General features: G+C 42.4%; 2 protein-coding genes across 3 annotated transcripts in view; one reads left to right on the forward strand and one right to left on the reverse strand.

Moving 5' to 3' along the window:
- Positions 1-6,249, reverse strand: part of RANGAP1 (Ran GTPase activating protein 1) — a 30,162-nt gene extending 23,913 nt beyond the window's left edge. Inside the window, exon 1 of the mRNA XM_054987810.1 lies at positions 6,094-6,249. The gene's annotated coding sequence lies outside the window, so the exon portion shown is untranslated. The remainder of the gene's footprint in view (positions 1-6,093) is intronic.
- A 15,270-nt stretch (positions 6,250-21,519) lies between these two features.
- ZC3H7B (zinc finger CCCH-type containing 7B) overlaps positions 21,520-23,191 on the forward strand; it is a 64,595-nt gene continuing 62,923 nt past the window's right edge. For both annotated transcript variants that reach the window (XM_054988445.1, XM_054988446.1), the window contains exon 1: positions 21,520-21,704. The gene's annotated coding sequence lies outside the window, so the exon portion shown is untranslated. The remainder of the gene's footprint in view (positions 21,705-23,191) is intronic.

The raw sequence follows: 23,191 nt of genomic DNA on the forward strand, positions 1-23,191 counted from the left end.
GTGCTTTGCTGGCTACCCTTCCTGCTCAGCTTTTGCTCCCCCTCTCCATGCCTTACCATGTTGAAGGCTATATATGTGTATAAAGCAGCTGTGTGAAAGGGTACAGAAGATGTCTTTTGCAACAAAAAAAAAAAAAGTGGGAAAAAGACAGTAAAAGGGCTGGTATTTTTGCAAAAAAAGGATACAAAGTGTTTTTCATACTGAACATTTTTAGAGGCTCCACCAAGGCTCCTCCAAGTGGCTCCCAAGGTTACTGGTGAAGTTGCTGCTGCAGGCAAAAGCATTCTTCCTTCTTCAACAAGAGCTGATAGCTCCGACTTTTTGCCTTGCTTGCTTCTGCCTCTCCTCCCTCACCCACTTCAGCTAGGAGTCTTCTCATGCATCTGTGATTGCAGGAGCCGGTGAGTGGCCCCTTGGGTTGAGTGGGAAGGAGTACTCCCTTAGCAGGGAAGCTTCTGGGATTCCCCCTTCCCACATCTTCCTCCAGCCAAGTTCCCTTCCACCCAGCTGCCATTTTGCTTCTCGTGACTGAGGCTTGGCTGGCAGTGATGTGTATGTCCACCCCATATATCATTTGAAGCCAATTTAATGGCTTATGTTCTGCTCCGGCCGGGAGGCTGCCCTTTCATTCACTCTTTCTCTCTATCTGCCCTTTTTTGGAGGACCCCCAAAGTATTAGCATGTATAGATTTAAACCTCAAAGCAGTGTGTTTAATAAGAAATAGCTCTCATAGTATTCAATGTACTTAGGATTGCAACTCCGCCATCTGGTTGGTCAGATCCATAATCCATTTTTAAAAAATTCTTCCTGGCCAGTGCATATAGCCCAATGCTCCTGAGAACTGTAGAGGCATGGGTCTCTTCTCTTCTTTACCGTGGTCGGAATGAAAACCCCCAGCTAATAGCAGCTAGAGTGGGGTGAGTTTGATGGGAAAGGGAAGAGTTAGACCCCCAAAACTATACTTTTCATATTTTTATTTATTCAAAGATAATATTGAAACTCTGCAACTGCTGCTCTGCTAAAAATTCTGTAAGAAGATGTCTGCAAAAGAAAGCGCTATTTCAAAGAAACGAAAGATTGCAGTAGAGCACTGTGTCTTTAATGACAAATGGACTACTGAGTATGTCTTTGTTTTAAACAAAGATAAAGCAATTTGCCTGATATGTCTTGAAACTTTCTCAGTATTAAAGGAGTACACTATTAGAAGGCACTTTGAATCCTGTCACAAGAGCTACTCAATATATTAAGGAGAGGTGTGAGTGAATTCCCTTAAAAAAAAAATCAACATTTTTGCAACAAAATAGTTTTAGAAAGCACACTGAGGAGAACCTATCTACTGTTGAGAGCCAGATTTCATGTTGCTAAATGTATTGCTGAGAGTGGTAGGCCATTCACTGGTGGTGAATTTGTTAAAAAGTGCATGGTGCAACTTTTCATGCTACAATGAACTAAAATTTGAGAAAGACTTGAATTTACAATTCCATGTTGAAGGACATGTCAAAGCACTGAACCTATTGTAGGTGGAATTCCAATTCACAGATTACCATAAGCACAGAAAGGAAATAAGAATGTTTCAAAATCCATTTGAAGTAGCACCAGAAGATGCACGTAACTTTTTTCAAATGGAACTAATTGATTTGCCAGCCAGTGATCATCTCAGAGACAATTACAAAGAAAATAGTCTGTTCAATTTCTATTGTGGCCTACTAGATAGATTTACCAACTTAAAGGTATTTGCTGAAGGCATGTTTCTCTTTGGCACCCCATACACCTGTGAATAAACTTTTTTCAAAATGGAAATTGTGAAATCCAAGTGTAGCTCAAGACTTACAGATGAACATTGACATGACATTTTAAGGGTGCCTGCCACAAACCTTGACATGGACATTAATGCCTTGGCTATCAGAAAACAGCCACAAAAATCACACTGACTCCTAGGTAAGCTAGATAAAAGGATTCGACAGTAAAATATTGTTCCCAGATGGACTGCATTCAAGTTAACATTTCTTCATTGACCTCTGAATGTTTACTGTTGATCTAAATAGGCAGGTTAATGAGTTTCTAACATTTTGATTTAAGCTGTGGCCCTCTTTAGGCATTGGGCACTCTAATGTGGCCCCCATGTGACAAAAGGTTGGGGACCCCTGCTCTAAAGTATTCAAAACAGAAAAAACACCCAAGAAAGGGGAGCAAGGAACTAAACCATGAATCTATGGATGCAATCAGCCTATAAGACAATAAGAACAGCAGCTCTCTTACATTATAGTATGTTGCAATAAAAGAAAAGGGGTCAAAACAGATCAATAGTAAGGCGCAAACTGCTTATGAGAAAGAATTCAAGGGTGCCGTGTTGTACATTTCAGGAAAAAAACATAAAATTACACAGTCTCCACATGCCAGTTTTAAGAATGGTGAGCTACAAAACAAATGTTGATAAGGTAATGAAAACAGTCTACTATTGCATACTACAATGCTTCTGTGAAGTTCCACATAAATAATGTAGCTTGGTTTTGTATTTAGAGTCAGCACATTTCGAGAAAAGACTGCTGGTAAGAGACAAAGGATAAACTAGGGCAAAAGTGTCAAACCAAATCAGGAGATTGGTCCAATTTACTACTCAGTAGAAACTCAGGGCCACAGACATTTCATATTTAAAACATCAGTAACATCCACATGGGGTTTGTTGAAATAAATTTCTTCAAGTTCTGCTCTTAATTTCCATCTTCAGTTCCACTCGCCTGAAGTCTACTACCTGGAGTAGAACCCAAGTAAGGAAATATTTGCAGCACATGGGAGGGGGAACAAAGGGTTCTCAAGCCTTTATCATGATAGGACTCTTAAGTGAAGAAATGAAATAACTGAGTTTCTCAGAGTGCAATAACACAAGACAAAAAATGACACTAGTTTTACCTTTTATGTCAGAAACAGAAATTCAGAGGGAAAAAGGAAGACCAGGAATACACAGGGAGATTTTAACAGGTGGAAGCATGATTGGCTGTGCAAAACTTTCATTAGTTTAGGAGTAAATTAAACAGAAGTCCAGAAGCACTTTACAGATAAAAAGAGTATTCCACCATATGCTTTCCTGAGTCACAGCCTCCATGCAATAAACTGTCTTTTAAGGTGCCACTGGACTCCTGTTAATTTTGTGGCCACAGACTTAAAATCCCTCTGGGGATTAATATAGTAATGTTTCATTTCTTTTCGCTTCCTCCTGATTAACAGAAATATAGAGGCAATTAATATAATTTTATACATATTGCAGAATTAAGCTCTCAGAGCAAAACCCTGCTGTGTAGGTGCTTTTTGAAATTAAAATAGGAAGATACCATCAATTTCAAATGGTATCATTCTAGATGTTCAACATCGGCATACTTAATTACTCATCTATGATAGCCAAATCAGATATTTCAATTTTCAGTATAACTTTCTGTTTGAAGTAATATGTGAGATAGTAGAATTATTGATCGTCATTAACTTTAGAGGGTCTCTTAGTCTAATAATGTGACATCTTCCAAGTATTCTTTTTAAAAAATGTTGTCTAATACAACAGTTGTTTCTTACACATTTAAAAGCTACAGCAAAATTTATTATTCAACTTTATTCAAATGTTAGTTTAACATCTATTTTCTTCACTTTAACAATTCCACATTATACTTTTAAACTATCTTTCTATTAATTGAGATACAGTGTAACTAACATTCCTGCCCCATGGACCAATTATGTGCAGATTATTTTAGGATTTGACCAAAGGAAATCAGTCTTGAGACAAAGTTGCATTAGTGTAGGCACAATACTTGAGTCAAGAGTAGGGGTGAAAACTCAGGGCGAATGTGCAGGCTTTGCACATTCAGAACGTCCTAATTTCAACCACAGACATCTCAACTGAGATTTTTGGTGCTTTTCTGTTGTTGTGATTTTTTTTTATTGCAAGCAGTCTTGGGTGTTGCTTTCCAGGAGAAAGATGGGTTAAAAAACAAAAACAAGTGAGATTCTTTCACTGAACTGAGCTATATAAGACCTTTTCCTGACACTCTAGAGAACTGCTGCTAGTCAGATTTCACAGTTCTGAGCTAGATGAGCCACTCATATGTCTCAGCACAAGGCAACTGCATATGTTTATTTGAGAGCTATGCTGATGATCACAAGGCATTTTCAGGTATATTTAAATTGTGTTCTTCAAAATACTTACATCCTGCCTCCAGAAAATTTTCCAGAATGTAAGCATTTCCAATCAATTTTTGAATGCTCATTTACCCTGTGGAAAATTTGCCCCATGGTATATCTAATATTGTCAGGGCTGTTGCTATATCTATAATTGTCAGGGCTGTTGCGCTGCAAACCAATCACATTAGACAAGCTAAAGGTGAGATATGAAGCATGGACAAACCCCAATACTTATACATGGTCCAGGATTGTACATGGTATACTGGATTTGCCTCCCCTTGCTAACATTTAAAATTACTTATTTAAACATGAATTGAAAACAATTCTGGAAATTTCCCCCAGAAAATCCACATCCCTGCCTGCCTCTCCATAAGCATGAGGCAACTTACAAATCAAATAAAAGATACGGCCTTAGTCATCGGAACTGCTTTATTTCTATCAGGACAGCAACAAATGAATGTTTGTCAACACTGTTTCTCCACAGGGGGAGCCATGTTAGTCTGTTGTAACCAAGACTGAGTCTTGTAGCACTTTAAAGACTAATATATTTATTGAGGCATACATGCTTACAAGCCAGAGCCCACTTCATTAGTTGCACAAAGGTTACCTTCAGTTGGGCAAAATATATACACCCAAGCTATAAACAGCAGAAGCGTTCATGGAACTATTAACAAAGAGACTCCAAAGAGCACAGGTTCACATGACATAGAGGAATAATTTCACACATGGGAAATAAGATTAAGTCAAATGAAAAGATTCAGTCAGAGTCAGTGTGGATCACTAGCAATTGCTCAAGGAAGTATACAACTTCCTCAACTTTACCCTCACAACAACACTGTGAGATAAGCAGTGATGTTAGGCAGGGAAAGAGAAGATCACCCAATGAGTTTCATGACAAGCTCTAACCACATTAGTTTATTTACTCTATCCAGATTCATCCCACTCTGCTAATTCATCAGCAATTGGAAGTGGTCTACCCCCACTATAACTGGACCCCTTCCCCTTTTCCCTGGATCTCATTTTCACCTGTGCTCTGCAATGTAAAGTAACACACTTATGTAACAGGAAACTGGGCCTTCTGACTTCGCAACAGCTCTTCCCCAGTCTGCTATTCCTAGCTCTCTGCATGTGTCTCTCCATCTGCCACCTGAATGTATTTATTAGTCTCTGAGCAGCCACAGAATTCATTGCAGTGTTGACAGTAGGGCTCTCAGTGTTGCAATGCAACCCTCATACGGTCCCTAGAGTAGTTTTTTAAAGTTTTTTTTTCTGTGCTTAACATACAACTCGAAAGTCTATTCAACACGTAAGTTAATATAATGCTATTAACTAACAATAATAATGTAAACTGTTAACCTTTTAATCAGAAGTGACACTTCCAGAAAGTGAACCTTTGCTGTTACACCCACATTACTGTTGGTCACTCAGATATAGTTCTTGTTACAGTTATCTTTGTAAGCTACTTGTATTGCTTAACTAAAGTGGGTACCATTCAGATCTTTTTTTCAAAAAGCAAGCCTTTCCTTTGTTTTTCTTAGCGCAACCTCCACGCTCAGGTCTTATACATGCTACTGCCACAAAACAGCGATAGAGGAGGCCCTCTGTCTGTGATGCAAGCACTCCACATACGCAACACACAATTACACAACTCCACCCACGCTACATTACTGACAGGGACCCACAGCTGCTGAGCAAGGGGGATGACCTCACACAAGGAAGGGACGCGGGCAGGTCTGATCAGGGAGAGCCTCTCTTTCCAGAGCCCCTCTAAGCACGTGTGCAGTGGCGATAACACCGAGAAGCCGACACGTGACACGGATGCGATCACAGAAACCAGCGCCTCTTTTCCCAACTGGGGACACGCGAACCTGCCTCACACGCTGGCTTGCCGTGCGAGAGAGCAGCCGGGCGGGCGGCGTCCTCACCACAGAAAGCGAACCTGACGGGTCCCGTTTCGCTTGCAGTCGTGCCACAAACCAAGTCAACCCACTGCCCTCGCCTGTGGCCGCGATATCCGCCGCCGAGGGTCCGCGTTTAGCCGTCACGTTGCTGCTCCTCGCCGCCGCCACAACTACTGAGGATGATGGCGTTGAGGGAGGCGGAGGATTTGAAAGCCGGCAGTTTTGTTTCTGACGTTGTGATTCGCTCCTCAGCCCCTCCGTCTTCTGCGGCTGCGCAGGCGCCTCGTCTCCCCCCTCCACTTGCTCCTCCCCGGGCAATTTAGGCCGTTGCAGTTCAGGAGTTGGAGAGAGGATGCAATTTTGTGTCAAGCAGTGCGGAGCGTTGCCGCACGGCATGGCGGGAGTTGCAGTTTAACGTGAATGGGATTTTGGGCTGGGGTTGAACTTGGGGTAGAGGTTGGTTTCATCAGGTTGCTAGGAGCAAAAGTGGCAAGAGGCATGTGTGTATAAGGGGCGTAGATATGAGCAGAGTTTTCTAGTATGGGTTGACAGGGTTTTTGTAAAACTTTTTTGCCTTTAGGCTGGTAAAAATTTAGCAGGGTCCTAGGTGCGTTGCACATTTTGAGTTTCTGTCTGTACTGCAGTTATTAAAGGTGTAGAAGCGAGCGAGTGGGGCGGGCAAGGTAGTTTGCACTTGGCCAGCTAAACAGGGCGCAAGCAAAGACCCAAGAGACTCGCTTTGGACTTGGTTAGTAGGCTGCTGTATGGGTCCTGGAGACAATGCTATTTATTTATGATGTTCTATATTCCTGTTAGGTCCTCCTTTCTCACGGGGATCCAAGGCAGATTACAAGTATGATAACTTCCTTTTCTCCCTCTCTCTCCAATAACATCTTTTTTATTGCCATTTTTAATCATTAATTTTTTCATATACACAACATGTCAATTCATTAAATATAGAATGTATAATTAATATTGAAATAGAATAAGATTGAACATAAAATGTTTAAAGGCTTGCCCAGTGCTGAATATTAAAAATATGTTGTTAGATATTTTACTTAGTAGTATTATAGTATTGTGTTTATAGTATTGTGTTTATGGCAAAATTAACTTTTTTGTTTAATAGACCAATCTTAAGAATTTCACAAAAAATAGACTTGCTTTTTTGAATAGGTAGTAAGTAGAAATTTAGAAAAACAAAGAATGGAGATGAAGAGAAGAATTACATGTGTATTACATCCAGGGTGGATTTGATTTAAATCAAACTGATTTAAATCACGATTTAAATCACTAGTCATTAAGGCTTGATTTAAATCATAGTTTTCTACATAAAGACTAATTCTTGCTGGTATAACTTTAATATGCAAGTAGATGCCTGCCTTACCGATAGGTAAAGGAACTTCATTAAAGTATTCCCAAACTGGGTCTCTTTTATGGCCTGCTGCTATTATAGGTTTTTTCCTCCAAGGAAAGAATGTGATAAACCTCAGGTCATACACACAAAAGATCCAAAGACTTGTGCAGTATTGTGCTCAAAAAGTTTCACTTTCATTTTGTACTGCTTGCCCCTCCCTCCTCACATTTAGTTTCTTCTTGTGCAGATCTATTCTCCAAACAATCAGAAAAATATTGTTTCTATTCACTGAACTTCTTGAAATTTAGCACTGGAGGGGTTGATTCTGTCTTCATAGGTTTGTAGAACAATAGGATTAAGGTCTTTTTCTCAACTCTGTTCATGTTATAACATTTTTGCTGTGAAGAAGAAGCATGTGATCTCTGCTGAGCTGACACAAATTCAGTTTTGAGAACTGCCAAACCAAGCATCTGTGATAATATCTTGTAGGCAGAGAAACTGCCCAATAATCTTACAAAAACCTCTGGAAGAGCATGACATTGTGAATGGATTAATGGAATTTATTTACCAAAAAATTAAACATATACAGCCTTATTCTACATAATTAAAAACTAATCTTTATTTCATGATGGAATAACCTTTGGATGGTAATATATTTTCCTCAAAAAGCATTTTATTTTAAAAAATCCAATTTAAATAAAAAAAATCCAGTTTAAATAAAAAAAATCCAATTTTTTTTGATTTTTTTAAAAAAATCATTGATTTTTATCCACCCTGATTACATCTTTTGCTGTTGATTTTCATGTAACTGATCTTTATTTTGTTTGCATTACTTTATGCACTGTTTATCACTCTTTTGTTGTTTACTGTTCATAACAATGTTAAATTGTGCTTGGTTTACTGTTCTTGTTACTGTAATACTGTCTACTCTCTATTTCTCCTTTTAAATAAAATCATTTAAAAAATTTTTAAAAACACGTATGATAACTTTCATTTGATCAGTAAGCAGCTTGCAAAATGTTAGTTAGAATGTTTGTCAAGAATGCTCAAGTATTGTATTGGGTTTTTAAAATACTTTTCTTAGCATTATTGATTTTCCAGATAATCTTGTTTTCTCATGATGTGATCAGAGTACGATAGCCTTAGTTTTGTCATTTTAGCTTCTAGGGAGAATTCAGGCTTGATTTGATATAGTACCCACTTATTTACCTTTTTGGCTGTCCATGGTATCCACAAAACTCTCCTCCAGCACCACATTTTAAATGAATCAGTTTTCTTGCTGTCAGCTTTCTTCATTGTCCAGCTTTCACATCCATACATAGTAATGGAGAATATCATAGTTTGGATTATCTTGATCTTGGTCCCCAGAGAGACATCTTTATCTTTAAGGATCTTGTCTAGCTCCTTCACAACTGCTCTTCCAAGTCTCAGTCTTCTGATTACTTCATTTTGTCTCTCTTTTGGTTGATGATTGAGCCAAGGAATAGAAAATCTTGAACAATTTCAATTTCCTCCTTGAAACTTTAAAATTATGTAATTCCTCAATAGTCATTACTTTTGTCTTCTTGATGTTCCAATGTAATCCTGCTTTGGCATTTTCTTCTTTAACCTGGCATATGTGAATGTAATATCACACTGATACTCAGTGGCTGGGGAGCCACTTGTGGCTGAGCACTGTTTCCCAGTGTGCCCCAGCCCCGTGTTTCAGGAATGTGGGTGGGGCCTTTGCTGGGCGGTACTTGTGGTTGAAAACTTTCCAGAAGCTGAAATTAGTACAGAAAGCTGCAGCCAGAATGTTAACTAGAGTGGGTTGTAGGGACCATATCACTCCAGTCTTGTTCATCTGCATTGGCTCCTAGTTTGCTTCTGGGCTCAGGTATTAACTTTTAAAGAACCCTATACAGCTTGGGACCAGCATACCATAAGGACATCCTTCTTCCATATGAACTTAAAGGTCCATTTGGGTCATCTTTGGAGGCCTTTCTTCAGGTGCTCCTGCCATCTGAGGCTACATGGGTGCCAACCTGAGAAAGGGCCTTCTCAGTCATGGCGCAGAAACTTTGGAATTCCTTCCACAGATATTTGCTTGCCTTCCTCTGCTGTTTTCTTCTGCCAGCGGATGAAAACTTTTTGTTTCATTTGACACATCCCCAGTAAAATGTTATTGGCCTCCCAGTAAAATGTTACTGGCCTCCTCCCTGGTTTGTGTGTACAAGTGTGTTTGTTAGTTTACTGCAACAAGAAGATTTGTAATAAGATCTCTCCTAATCTTGGGAACTAAAATATTTTCCCATTGATCTAAAAAAATTGTTTTTGGAGCCAGGGGAACATCATAACCAGTAATTCTTTTATCAAATTTAACACCTCTTTCCAGAATTTTTCTATTTATTGACATTCCCACCAACAGTGTGCAAATGGATGACAGGATATGGTAGATAGGTCTCTGTACCATTGCAACAAGAAGTCCAAGCTCTTGGTTAAATGGTTTTATTCAGAAATCCAATCACTTCCATATATATGTCCGTAGAATTACTCAGAAGCAAGAAAGCATCTAAGCAGTACATGCTCAATTGACAGGAATAGAAACTTGAAGAAAGTACATCTCTAAATACTCAATCATTTCCCCCCGCCCCCCTAGACTCCAGATTTGCGCGGGAAACAGTCTGGGAATTTCTTCTAGGGTTTATACATCAACCTAGACAGGACAAAAGGCATAAGATTAAACTGTAACATTTCAGACAGTGCAAGGTCACTTCTGGGAGCTTCAAAGGAAGGAGATAAGACAGCTGTGTTCCCAGGATGTGTGAGAAACGAAAGTGATAGTTAGAGCATTTGCAAAATGACATTAAGATACAGCATTAGCAATGGTTCACTACATACAACAATGACATGGATGTAGGGGTACAGACATGACAAATTCCTTCTTTACCACAGCCTTTCCAGCTTAACAGTGATGATGATGAGAAGATCATAGATAATTTTTTCAGAGTCCTATACCATCTGTTTATAATTTTTTATGTTTGCAATTTAATTACCGTTACGTTTGAATTAAGTGTGTTGGAAGTCCAAATCTTTTTCCATTGGTCTAAAGTAGGTTCTATACTATAGTCTTGGTACCATTTAATTTGGCAATTTACAGTGCAATCCTAAGAAGTAGGGTGGAAACCACATAGGAAGAGAACTAAGCCTTGCACAATCGTAAATGGCACTTAGGTTGACGTAAACCCCTCTCCACCGGTGCCTGGCCAAGGCACAGTACCGCAGATGGGACGCCACCAGCATTTGGCGGCCAGGCAGAGCCACAAGTCTGGCGCAAGTCCCCACGCTGGCGCGGGAGGGGGTGGGGCATGGGCGGGGCGTGAGTTAGTCTGCTTCCAAACCCACTCCAGCCCTGGGAACGCCCCCTCCAGTGGTGGAAAGTTACGCCATGAAAAACAGAAGTGGAGCCCATAAGCGCCCATTGAATGGGAAAACTCGAGCTCCTCTCTCGGCATCCAGCTCCGCCCCCTGCGGCCCGAAGGAGCATAGGATAGGAACTACCATGGGAGCCAATCCATGTCTGCTTCTGGGGTGGGCAAGCCCCCTTCCCCGCACCCAATCACCTGCAGACGCACCCTACAAAACGTCTGGCTGCACTGCTCATAACCTCAGGTAAGTGAACACATGGCTGAAGGCTCTGCCCGTCAGCCTTCTGCCATGGATACTTTGAGCACGAGACGGGAGAGAGGGTACTCACAGTGGCAGGCACTGAGTGCACTGGGGGGACTTAGCGAGAAAACTGGGAGAACTTTGCACTCTCCCAAGGGAAGAAGGGCAAAGTCCAGAATGTCTAGCTAACAATAACCGCTCAAACCTCCTTGCAGGTTATCTGACTCTGACGTTCCAGCTCGGTAAGAAACGAGGGAGAACTGACAGGTAAGAAGGAGATGGGCTGCGGCTAACCCAACTCGCTGATTTGTGCCAGCTGCCCCCTCACCTGAACTCGCCTGACCGCTAGCTTCTTTAGGTGAGACTCGGTGAGGGAGGGGGCAGTGGTGGCAACCCCTGCCTGCCCCAGAGTCAGTTGCCCAGAAAACTGCATTTGACACAGCCAAATCGGGGGGCGGGGCGTTACTCATGTGGGAGCTCTGTTCAGACTCAGCTGGGGCCCTGTCCGGCAGAGGAAGAGGTGTGGCTAGTGGTTGGGTTGATTGGATGTTCGTAATACCCTATTGCTGAAGGGTGCTCAGCCACTTGACTTTCTCCCTCATGGGATAAGATCATCCCAAGGAAGAGCGCTGTCACACCAGAGAGTCCTGCATCATGTGATTGCGAGCTGCACCTGTGAAGCTGCCACCACAGCTCTTAACCAAAGGACACCTTCCCAGACGTTGCAGATTGGGCTTGGCATCAGCTGTGCACTAGCCTGGTTCACTTGCAACATGTGTCTGTTTCCCTTGCAGGCAGATTGCCACTCGTCTGGGAGACGAAGGGACATGGCTGTCTGAGCTCCCCGTATGCCTCCATATGTGCCATTCACGTCCTGCACAGGGAGCAGTTTTCCAGAGAACTTCTGCACCTTTTCCAGTTTAATAAAATGTGTTGAAAAACAAGAAACTGTTGTCTGTTGACTCACTCCCCCAACTTTGACAACAGCTGCCGCTCCTCCCAGCTCCCCGTTGGGATGTCTTCTCACACATCCCCACAAATTTTTCCTGGCTCGGGGCTTGGATCGAAGGGGTGGGCTCTGCTGCCAGGAGGAGCATGTATCAAGTGGCACCCTGTCCGGCTCCCCTGCCCCCTCCCCTCAATGTAACTTCAGGCAGTGGGGTGGGAATTGAACTGTGGCCCATGAATGTCTGGCAGGGTGGGGGGGATGCTTCACTGAGGACGTTCATTCTTTGATGGACTGAGCTGCTGGTGTCTGATAAGCTAGGCAGAGGGGAAGGCAGAAGTTACTGCGGGAAAGTGGAGGCTGTGAAGCGACACCTTTGGATCTCCGTCGCCTGCGGAAGAATGGACCACCCTCAATTTCGCTGTTTGTGGAAGCAGGAATGGACTTGGAAAATCTGGCCTGGGGAGCTGGCCTCTCGCATGGTTTCCAATGGGCATTCCTATCACTCATTGTAGAACCTGCCTCTCCGGATCCTGGGGGGCTGCTCCCAAGTGCTGCAGGCTTTCTGGTCCCACTTTTCAGGGAGGGGGAACCTGTTTCTCATGGTAGCGGTGGTGGCAGCATGGATTTTCAGGCGCACCAAGCTGCAGCCACAGCCTGGCCCTCATTGGAAATGGGGGCTGGATGAGCAACAGGGTGGGTGTTCGATCCAGACTTTCACTATTACCTCTGCCTCTTTCCCTGGCAGGGATGCCTGCTCTCTAAGGGGGGGGGGGGCTATTGGCGGCAGCAGGGATCGCGGCCTCCCCATTGGCTGTGCCCCTCACCTGCCTATCAGAGGTGGGGTGTGGCCATTGGCTGGTGTGAGCAGGGTTGTCAGGGGAACAGTGGGTGGGCACTCCTGGTGGTGGCTGCACCTTGCCTTGCTGTGCTTGGGTGCTGGTGGGACTTCTGCAAAAGTCCGTAGGGAGCCGTGGAGCAGCACCCCATTTATGTCGATGCATGAGCGACGACGCTGCCTTGGGGCATAGGATTGAGCTGCCCACATCTTAACATCGAGAGTAGCCAGTAGGATGTTATACATTTTGGAAATTAGACTTTTACATAAAAATGTTTGGGAATCCATTATTTGTGCGAAGTCTGTTTTGGGTGTGTTCATATTTTTCTTGATTTCTATTTGATTAGCCATACTATTAAGTTGCAAATAAGTAAACTATTGAAGTTTTTGGTGTATTTTATGTTCTAATTCATTTTTGTCTAAAAGGCCTTTTTTTGAGGCTATGTCAATTAGTCTCGTAATTTTGGATTGTCTCCAGAGAGAACTGAAGGTTTTAATTTGTCCTGGTGGATTGCTGTGAGATAAATGAAGAGAATCTTGATATCTCGGGTATAATTTTAGGTCTATTTTGATCCCACTCTTTTAATACTGAAACTAAGACGATGTTATTTTTTATTTTGGATGGGCGATTATTAGGTTTGTTCCAAATTATATCTTGGATTATGTTTTGATTTAATAAAGGGTGCAAAATTGTTATCCAGTCAGGAGGGTCATTAGGTGCCCGCTAGCATTCCTGATTATTACCCATAGATGTTCTTATTTTTCAAATATTAATTTTTTTCTCTCCCCCATTGTAGTACTGGCTAATCCAGTAGGACATTTATGTGCAGGAAGGCAGAACCTTTTTATCTTTGAAACTTGATAATATTAATTTAATTTGGTGCCATTCTTATTAATTGATTGGGTAAATAGTCATTCTCTGTTCCCTTTTCCAAAGCATCTGTGATTTTATGCTTTGATGGCTAAACTGTATTCCTTGCTTATTGAGGCATTATTAAAGTGTCTGGCCCAGCCGGACTTAGCCCTGCAGCGGCTGAAGCCACCCTCCCACCAGGAGCTGACGGCCTGCCCGACCCCCGGCCCCCACAGCTGGCCTACCTGGATGGGGGACCCAGCGGAGACACCGCGGCTGTTCAGCAACCCAGCCATGCCACCATCAAGCAAGGCGGCCATGAACCAAGAGGAGCCTCCTCCCGCCGATCAGCTGGCGAGCACGCCACTGCTGCTGCTACCGCCGTGGGGCCCAGAGCAGGCAGAAGAGACCCCACCGACGGCCCTCAGAGCCCAGCCACCCCTTTCGGTGGTCTCCACGGCAGAGGCGCCTGGGCAGGGCTCAGCAATGGGCCACAATGCCGCCATGCTGCCTGGCCGGAAGAGGCCACACCCTAAGGCGAAGGGGCGGGCTCGGCCTGGACAGCAGAGAAGTGGGAGGCAGGAGGAGGAGGGAGGACCCGAGGGTCATAAAGAGGCTCGGGACTGGCTAGGGGGAAAGGAAGATGGGCCGAAGGATGGGCTGCACCTATCGGGGGAAGAGGGGATGGGCCACCATGGGAGGAGGGAACAGGAGGCAGGTGGAGGAGGTTGGCACAATTGGTGGAGGTGGTGGGGAAAAGGGTATAAAAGAGGCCATCCCAATGAAGCCGGGGAGGAGATGGCTGAGGCGACTGGAGAAGTGCAGAGAGACAAAGGGAAGCTGGAGCCCAGCAGGGTAGGAAGCAGGCTTGGGGTGACTTGACCCCCACCCCTACCCCCATCTGAGGCCGAGGGAAGGCCCCAAGGGGGCGCCCGCCACAGCAGAAGGTGGCACAGGCATAGCGGGCCAGGGAGGGGTGTACAGAGTTTATTTCATTTAATCTAATATTGTAATTTGATTGTATTTTGAGATTTTACTATTATGTACTGCATATCAGTATAGAGGCAGAACTTTCTATAGCCCTACAACTCAGTGATTGTTTTGGAAGTTTGCTATGATAATTCATGTACATTTACTGATGGAATAAAATAGCTCAATCTGCTAATGCATATTTGTTTGAAATCTTGGAATATAAATAGTCTGGTGGGAAACTCAGCCCCCTGAATCACTTCAGAATGCTCTGAATCTTTATGGAGCATTCCAAAGCGATTGAAATACCTGTATCCAAAGCGGCTTGCCGTTTTGGGTTTTGGGTGTTTCCGAATGTTTGGGTTTACCCAAAGCAGGAAATCCGTATATTTTCGGGGTGCACACCCCGCCACTGTCCCTGTATGGGTTTCCGGTTAGGTGGGACAGCCTCCTAACCTCCCTCTGGTTACATCCCTTTTTATTCCTTGAGCTCTCTCTCTCTCCTCCTAGCGGACCCAAGCGTTTGGGGATCTATGTGGAACAGAGGGTCTTAATTCCTTCATTAATCAACAAAATTTATTTAAGATCATAACTCTACCCAGACAAGTATGCAGTGAACGGAAGACAATATATAACATAAGGGGAAAAAACCAACCCCCCTAATATTTCTCCCTCCTTCTCTATACTCATGCCCTAGCTGGATGTTGTATAGGGCAGGCACGATACTTTGTTACTGGGGTTTAACTCAAACCTACCACTCCCCTCAGAGCCATCCCTCTCTCTCCTCAGCCACCAACTGCCAACTTTACAACTCCCCTCCACCAACTGACTCACTCTCCCTCCAATCAAATTCCACTCCAGAACTGGCCCCTCCCTCCTGCAGCACCTAGAAAGTTAAATTCACCAGCAGAATGGCGTTTCTCCACAGATGATGATACATCAACTATGGGATATTTCCCCCTTTCTAATGATGGCATCACAGTAAGCATTTATTGGCAACATCAGTGGCGAAATTGGTGGGCTCAATCCATTTCTGCATTGAAACCATATTTTAAGTAGCCCATCTCTTAGTATATGAACACCATCTTGCTTTTGAGTGGATTTTAGTGATTTCTTAAGCTTGTGAGTTAAACTACATTCTATGTTTGTGAAGTGTGGTTGTGCATGCTTCAAAGAATATACATTTGTGAGCAAATAAATTAATGCTGAATCTTGTTAACTAATTATTATTAATAATACACCCTAGAAGTTGCTACTTGGTGGTAACCTGCATGGGGAGATGGGCAGGGGGAGTGGAGTGTGCCATGTTACATCCCGGACCTCACTGACTTTTGATATTATTGATTATGCTATCCTTCGGGACCACCTTTCAGGCTTAGGACTGGGAGGCACTGTTCTACAGTGGGTTTGGTCCTATCTCAAAGATAGGTTTGTGATGCTAGGGGACTGCTTGTTCTACCCCTTGGCCTCTGGCCTATGGGGTTCTGCAGGGTTCTATCTTGTCCCTCATGCTTTTAATGCCTACATAAAGACTTGCCACGAATATGCAGATGACAGTTATGTCTCATGCTTCCAACAGATCTCTGGAAGAGGTAGAAACCATGAACAGGTATCTGAAGGCCATACTGAAACTTAATCCTGGCAAAACACAGGTGCTACTGGAAGGTTTGACCCAGGAATGGGGATATCTTCTGTACTGGATGGGGTTGCACTCTCCATAAAAGAGCAAGTTTGTAGCTTTGGGTGTTGCCTTCTGCCCTCCTGTTGGATAAACAGGTGTCAGTGGTGGCCAGAGGTCCCTTTCACCAACTTTTCTTGTGAACGAGGAGCAGCCCTGCCTAGCTAGGAAAGATGTTACCGCTGTTATTGGTCCTCGTCCCTGGTTGTGTTGTTATGTATGTTTGTGTGTTTATATGTTTTGTTGAATTATTTAAATATTTTATATTTAAATATTTTAAATGCTGTTTAATGTCTCATATGTTTTAATGCTGAAATATTTTGATGTTTGGTGCCTTACAGAACCTATTTGAGCATAAAGGCAGTATAGAAAGGTTTTAATAAATAAATGTGTGTGTGTGTGAAATAAATAAAATATTCTTACTGGAATAACTAGGATTGTCATGTCCAGACTCTGAAAGTATTCCTTTATTTCACGAGTAAGTTCAGCTGAACTAAGTGATATTTACTTCTAAGTAGACATGCTTATTGTCATGCTGCGTGAATGCATGCTGCTGTGATCTGGACACAACCTGCAGTATAGGTGAGGCAGAAACAATGCTTAACACTGGTCCATTTCTGAATCATTTTGACCCAGTTACAGAGATGGATATCAACAGAATTCTAGCATCTGTGAAGGCCGCTACTTGTACTCTAGATCCTTGCCCATCCTGGCTCCTAAAATCTTGTAAAGATCACATAAAGGAGCCCTTGATATCTATCATAAATAAGTCTCTAACTCAAACCATCTTCCCTGTGCCTCTCAAAAGAGGGGTTCATCCATCCACTACTTAAAAAACCATCCTTAGACCAAAAATGATGTAGCCAATTATCATCCAGTCTCTAATCTGCCATTTCTGAGCAGTAGCTGACCAACTCCAGGCCTTCTTGGACAACTCTCACACCTTGGACCCTTTTCAGTCTGGTTTTAGGCCAGGCTATGGGACAGAGATGGCTCTGGTGGCCCTGAATGCAGTCAAATCCATGCTTCATGGTTGCTCCTCCTGGATCTATTTGCAGCCTTCAATACAGTAGATCACACCGTCCTGCTGAGGCTACATGAGAGATGCCTTGGACTGGTTTAAGTCGTTCCGCATAGGACGGACTCAAAGGGTTGCTATTGGAGACCAGCTATCCTCTGTCTGGGAACTATCATGTGGGGTTTCACAAGGCACAATATTATTCCACGTTATTCAATCTCTGCCTAAAGCCTTTAGGATAACTCATCAGTAGCTATGGAATTGGATGCCCTCAATATGTAGATGATACCCTAGCTCTATATCTCACTATCTAAATCCCCTGGTGATGCAGCAGAGTTACTAAGTTGCTGCTTGAAGATGGTCATCAATTGAAATTGAACCCAGACAACGTGAAAATGATGCTGGTTGGAAAAACAGAGATGTTGAAGGACTTTGTTCTTCCAGCCTTTGATGGGGTCCAGTTGACCATGGCTGACTCAGGTAAGAGCCTACTGGTTATACTAGACCTAGAACTGCTGCTAGAGAAGTGAATAAATGCAGCTGCATAAAAGGCCTTCTCCCAACTAGACTAGCCTGGAAGATGGCCCCTGACCTTGGCACGGCTGATCTGGCCACCTGGATTCATGTCACAGTGATATTGAGACAAGACTACTGTAGTGCAGTCTATATAAGTCTCCTTTCAAAACTGATTCGGAGACTTGAGCTGGTGCAGATTGCTGCAGATTATCTGCTCTCAGGAACTAAATGAAGCATACATATCACTCCCATTTTGCAGTCACTCCATTGACTTCCAATCAGTTACCAGGCTCAATTCAAGGTAATGACTATCACATTCAAAGCCATTCATGGCTTTGGCCCCTCACATCTGCATGACCGCTTCTCCTCTGCCATGGCAGCTTTGCTCATCTGAACAGGATCTTCTGCAGATACATCCCTGCAATCGGGCAAAGTCAACAGTTGTTCACACATATGCTTTCTCTGTGGGGGCCCACATTATGGGATGGCCTACCGGAGGAGATCAGGAAAGCTCCCACTCTCCTGGCTTTCTGCAAACTATGCAAAACTGAATTATTCTAGAGAGCTTTCTACCCAGACTATAGGACTGTGTCATAAGAAATAGTGCAGAGAGATGCTTTGTTAGGACAGAGACTATATGCTGTGCTGTTGGATACTCTGCCTTGACCTGGATAGCCTAGGTGAGCCTGATCTTGTAAGCTCTCAGAAGCTTAAGCAGGGTTGGCGTTGGTTAGTAATTGAATGGGAGACCTCCAACGAAAACTAGGGATGCAGAAATAGGCAATGACAAACCACCTCTGTCTCTTACCATGAAATCCCCCACCATAAATCAGCTATGACTTGAGGGCACTCTCTACTACTATTGGATTCCATATGCTGATGCAGATATGTGCCACTAAGAAGTTTCCACGCTGCTTAACACGCCATGTAAATTAGTTACGAATTGTTTCAGAAAGAATTCATCTCTGTGTTTGAGTTTATCCTTCAAATTTTCTGCTGTTATATCCTCCGTGTTTTCACTGAATATACTAATTGTTATTCATTATTATACCTGCTTGGTGAATGTATTACGGTGTACAATAAAACAAATAAACAGAAGAAAAAAAGAAAAAAAATCTCTGTTCACTTCAGTCCTTTACCTGGAAAAATTCTTCAGTTAATTTAAAGTCACAGGAGCATTCAGATATTAGGCATAGACAAGTTTACTTATAATGCCTTTGCAATCAATGCTGCACATTAAGTAGAAGGCATTTTTTGAATGATTCTTTGTGTAAAAATATATATTGACTACATAAAGACAACGTTCTCTGCTTTTCAGATGAGGAAGGCATGTTTTGAGGACAGCATATATTTATTTAAGGCTTCTGTTAAACTTGACACAATTATTGCTGATGGTATATTGATGTATTGCAAGCTTGATACAGTGATTGGACTCAGATGTGGAAGACCCAAGCTCAAATTCCCACTCATCCATGGAAGCTTATTGGGTGATCTAGGGCCAGTCACACCTAAGTTACCACACAAAATTGTGAGAACCAAGTGGAGGAGGGGAGAATGGGTCCCCATTGGGAAGAAAAGCTAGGTATAAATAGCAAAAATAAATAATACTACTGATCTGAAAGTGATATTAACCTAATAAGTAGACATGCAGGCAATCTTATTTTTGCAGAAGTGCTAGTGGGCCACCCGTCACAGACCTGAGACCTTGTTTAATCTGAATGTCTTTAGTACCTGCTATAGATTAGCATTATTGTCATATATTTCAATCTCCACATTGTCAGATCTGTGGATATTTAAATCCAGAGTTTGCAGCCATGAACTGACAAGACAGAGCTTTCTACAAACCTGAGAAAGGCCCAGGTTTGCAGAAAAAACTGAAATCTAAAAAATAAATAAATGTGTTTGTGGGTTCCTCTCCATCATAGAAACGATGCCTGTAACTTTAAGAAACTCAGTGATCTTTGTGGGAATTGCTAGACAACCGCAAAAGTATTGCCAGGTTATACCCTTTGGTTTCTGTCAGTAAAAGGCAGGGGGAGGGAGCAGGGCCTTTTCCAGAGCTGTTTTGGTCTTTGAGAGAGGACTCATGGGAACCTGGTAGTAACCACTGGAGGACTTGATACCACATGACTTGCCCAGCACTGACTGCTTGCTACTGCTAGCCCACAGCAGCCAGTGGAGTGGAGTGGTTAGAGTTTTGGACTAGAATCTGGGAGGCCCAGGTTCACACCACCACTCTGCTGTGGAAGCTCGCTGGGTAACTTTGGTCCAGTTACATATTCTCAGCTTAATCGACCTGATGTTTTGAGGATAAAATGGTCCACATTGTGAAGAAATGTGGGGTATAAATGAAGTCAATAAATAATGTAGCATAAGATGAGAAGGAAACAGATAAAAGATTGGTGGGTGGGTGAGTGTGAAGGAGAGAAGGAAGCAAGAGGAAAGGGGAGAATATGGGGATTGGAATGCAGAGAGAAAGATGAAATACTGTGGTGAGTGGAAAATAGGGAAGTGAGGTATCCACAGCAAGTCTTTGTGGGTTCCCCATCATGCAACTAGGCCGTAGTTTTCCAAGATGGATATTGCAATGGGGTGGTCATATAAAGGTTGACTAGGTGGCATGTGGGAAGAAGAGAAGGAAGCAGAAAAAGGAGAGATGCTATGGATGCTTTCTGGAAAGAGAAAGAGGAAATAATGGGTGTGGGGAAACTGAGATGCCCCCTGCAAGTCATTGCAAATCCTTGCTTGTAATAATAATTAAACAAATGAGGGGTGACTATCACATAATAAAAGTAGGATAACCTGTGTGTAAGTGTATTTGAAAAGAAATACCAGGTGGCTTGGTCCTATGCAGCGCAGCAGATATGTGCAGAAGTAAATCCCACTAAATTCAGTGGATTTTCTTACAAAATAACTATGCATGGGACTGCAGCATGAAATACCACAACTTAATTCTGGTGTTTTGAGCTGTAGAAGTAAATATGTTTTTATTGAATTATTTTATGTATTTTATTGAATTATTTTATTAAATGCTATTTTAATGTCCAAAGGTGTTAATTTTTTCATTTTCACTGCCTTGAGGACTCTGTCTGGGTGGAAAGATGACATAAAATGTTTTAAATAAATTTTAAAATGTTTTAAATAAATAAATAATGCTAGGAAAAGTTGAAGGCAGTAGGAAAAGCGGAAGACACAAAATGAGATGGCTTGAGTCAACAAAGGAAGCCATGTCCTCCAATTTGCAAAGTCTGAGCAAGACTTTGAATGATAGGACAAATGATAGGACATTTTGGAGGTCTTTCATTCATACAGTTGCCATAAATGAGAAGTGACTTGACAGTACATAAATCACACATACTGCCTGAAACAGGAATTTATCCTCCATATAATTGTCATTCTAGAATATAATCTGTATGCTACTTTGTGGTATAAGGGCTTGGGTTTATCGTTTTAGATGGGAACTAGATGTTAACTGACTTTTGTTTCCTTTCTGGTAATAATTAAAATGGGGGGGGGGGGTGTTGATGGGAAGAAACAAATGGTCTTTAGGACCTGGAGGGATCACAAGGAAGCATTTTGCCTGAGTGGTGAAGCTGAGCTACAGAGACCTGGAAATGAAAGTAAAAAAGACCAAGAGGCACATGGAGGGAGCTGCAGGGGCAGCAGCTCTAGGAGCAGAATGCTACCTTCTGTAATTAAATAACAATTATTAGTATTATTACTAACAGTAATAATACTCTAATAATATCTCTAGTTATACCATACCATTTATCAAGGAGAATTGATCATAGTATAGGGAGAATACCTAACTGGAGGTGAGTTGGTTATGATTTTGTTATTTTTCTGTAAAAGGGTGGATGGAGATTTGTCAAATACCCCAGAAGAAATGCTGCAGGCTTTTGCAGAGGAGTAGAGGAAGTATTTTCTAAGCGCAACTATTAACACCAGCCAGCAATAAATATGGTATATAAGTCCGAGAAATGCCGTCGGTGTAGTTTGCAACGAATTTGTAAAAACGATCCTTCCCACTCAGGGCCCAGGATCTTTTGGGGGGGCAGCGGTGGGAGTCTGTGGCTGAAATTTGGAAGTCAATGGCGATCCGAGGCACCCACTTGAGTGATAACTTGTCGCTATTTTTATGTAGCGCCTTCGGGTTTTTGTTTTTTTTAAAAAATATTTTCTCCCTTCTTTGCTATGTGTAATTGCCATGAAAAAGTCTTATCATAAGCACTTATTTTAGATGAGGGAGGGTTTGATCGCGGTTCTTTTATAATTGGACTTGTGAAAGTCATCGTACGAATATGGCAAAATGAACATGTTTTTAAAAAGCTTTTTGTTATACTATTTCTGCTTAGAAACACCCTTGACAGTTTATTGTGGTTTAACTCGTGGGAACATTGTGTACGAGGGGAAATTGTGGCTTCCAGAGGCAGACTGCGCTTTCCTGTCTGCTTCCGCCATCGACGTGTTTCTAATGCCGGTGGCCTCTGCTAAGCGAGGCCGGGGATTGAAGGCCTTCAGCTGGTGGGGGAAGGGTCGATTTTGCTCAAGTCACATTAAATCAGGAACTGTTTCGTTTAGGGCGTTAATGGGGGCAAGGTAAGAGATATCTTTGAATGGAGCAGGGCAGGAAATGCAATCATTAAGGAAAGGAAGAAAGGCCACCAATGCACATAAAGAGGCTACAATATTTCACGATGTGTGCCTGTTGCGTTAATTTGACAGCTAAAACAGCATATAATGAAGACTAGGGAGAACCAAGAGCAGGAAAATGGAAACTCGTTAAGCTGCTGCTGGAAAAGCCCATCAGTACCCTTCTCTCTGCATTTTGCAGGGGTCTTAACACTGCTTGTAAATATTCGGAGACACGAGTGCCATTAAAACTAATCTTAAATGAAGGTTTGCATCTCTAGGCAGCGCTACTATCGCGTGAGCTGGGTGGCTGCAGCTAACCTGTACGTTAATATTTATGTAACACAAATTAGTACAACATTGTGCTTCTGTCATTCTATTTATAAAAATGTCTGGAAATAGTCTGCTTTCCTCATAACCACTGCTGGCTTTCAACCAGGTGATTTATTTTAGTAATCTCATTTCTATTATTAACCCCAGATTTCAACTTTTGAGATAGGTATGCACATTATGAGAGTTGAATCAGTAATTATACAGATATCTTATTTTTTGATTGTTCTCTAAATAATCTAAGTGAATAGAGCTCTTCACTATCACAGTTCCAAGCTTTTATTCTGCTGTTTTATTTTTAAACATAATGTGAGATTCTTGGGATTTTTGTAGGCTGTAA

This window comes from Eublepharis macularius, chromosome 9 (assembly GCF_028583425.1).
Source record: "Eublepharis macularius isolate TG4126 chromosome 9, MPM_Emac_v1.0, whole genome shotgun sequence".
Taxonomy (NCBI): domain Eukaryota; kingdom Metazoa; phylum Chordata; class Lepidosauria; order Squamata; family Eublepharidae; genus Eublepharis; species Eublepharis macularius.